Raw genomic sequence first — 1917 nt, 5'->3', positions numbered from 1 at the left:
AAACTTCTTCATCATAATTATTAAGTGACTATACGTATATACATATAAAAATATATATACCCTTTACATGATATATGATTATTTCCTGTATTCAATTAATGAAATATATATGTAGGATTATTTGTCATGGAAATTTCCAGAAAGAGCCACAAGAAACTGCTATTAGCAGTTCACTCTAAGATACTCATTTTTCACCTTGGACCTGCTTCAAGTATTTTCCATAACTTGCATATAGATGGCTTTTTAATTTCTTTTAATGGCAGAGATTTCAGTTTGTACATAAAGTGATTGAAGCAATGTTTGTCAGCTGTGAGGTATATGCTGGCAATATTCTCTAAATAAATCTCTAAAGAGCCCCGCCATGTGGCTGTGGGGGGGATGGGGAGACCCTCAAACTGCAGGGCTGGCCAGCCAGGCAATCTCTGTAAAATAGGTGGAGAAGATGGCAGAGCAGCCAAAGATTGCCCTTGAGAGCACGGTGGGGCAGGAGGCCACCTGCAGGGTGTCACAAACTGGCCCACTGATGCCAGGAATCTGCGTGCATCCAGGGCTAAGCCAGGGCTTGGAACGCTGAGCTGGGCGTGCGGTGATGGAAATGCCTCTATCCTAAGAGCTTCATTGGCATCAGGGCATTGAACACTGACAACAATACACAGAGCTGGAGCTCTTGTTCTCCTACCTTACAGATGAGGAGACTGAGGCAAAAGTCAACAAATGAATGAATGAATGAATGAATGAATGAGTGGATGAAGCTACCCCAGGGTGGATCCATCTAACATAACTCTGGGGAAGACAAGCACGTATACTCCAGAGTTGGTCTCGGATGCTTGTAGGTGAGGCAGCCAAACCCTCAGGCCATCAGAGAATTGGCTCCGGCTCCAGAGCAATCTGAGCATGGGACCCACAGGGTCCTCGGAGCCCACACGTGGACCCAAGGTTCATGACCCCTCTTCTGAGGGCGGGGTGGGGGGGTGCTTCCCAGATCTAAGATTCCAGGATTCTATGATAAGTCATGACATCCCTGACCCTTTGAAGTATATAAGCTTAAACCTCACAAACACACACACACACACACACACACACACACACACACACAAATTAAAATCATTCTGTATAAACCGTCCAGTGTCCATTTCACAAACAAAAGTGCATCTGGAACAATAAACTACTGCTTGGTGCAAAGTAGGGTGTTTTTGTTATCTGGCACTTGGGAGTATTGCCAGTTGTATAGTCAGGGTGACCACGTGATTCTTTGTCCAAATGTGGACACTTTGGGCATGAAAGGAGCACCGTCAATACTTACAGTGAGGCAAGAGCCGCCTCCTGGGCATGCCCCGGGCCAGCCGGGACTTCTCATGTCAGGCACAATAAATTTGTATCAAATCACGTCTGTTTGTGGCAAGCGGGCAGTGGCTGCTATTCCAGGAGCCCCAGGGCAGAGAAGGGCCACCTGATCATCCGCCCCTCCATCCCAGCAGCGCTTTGGCTAATTCCTGTCCCTGCACTTTTGAACCTGCAGTGTATTTCCTGTGTGCATACACAGTGTAGCTTTGTGCCTGGCCTTGGGTGGCCTGAGGCCAGAGAACAGCTCGGCTCCAGACTAGTGGTCAATACCCATCAACAGGCACTCTGCAATCTTGTTTGCCTCTCACCTTCTTTCCAGTCCTAGCCCTGGGCTCTCCATAAGGTCCTTCTAACCCCCTGGCACTCTCTGCTGTTTACCAGATCAAAGCTCAGAGATCCCAAGGGGTGGCCACAGAGAAGGTCACTTGTCCCAGGGCACCCACCCCTCAGCCAGACTGAACATCATCCAGGATGCTGCGGCGGGCATGAGTTGAAATTTAACCATCTGGATCAGGGGGTTGGGTGAGTTTCTACAAAAAGAGGTGAGCCAAGCCCATTGCATGGTCAGCCCCA

This window comes from Canis aureus, chromosome 3 (assembly GCF_053574225.1).
Source record: "Canis aureus isolate CA01 chromosome 3, VMU_Caureus_v.1.0, whole genome shotgun sequence".
NCBI classification, from domain to species: domain Eukaryota; kingdom Metazoa; phylum Chordata; class Mammalia; order Carnivora; family Canidae; genus Canis; species Canis aureus.
This window is presented reverse-complemented; position numbering follows the sequence as displayed.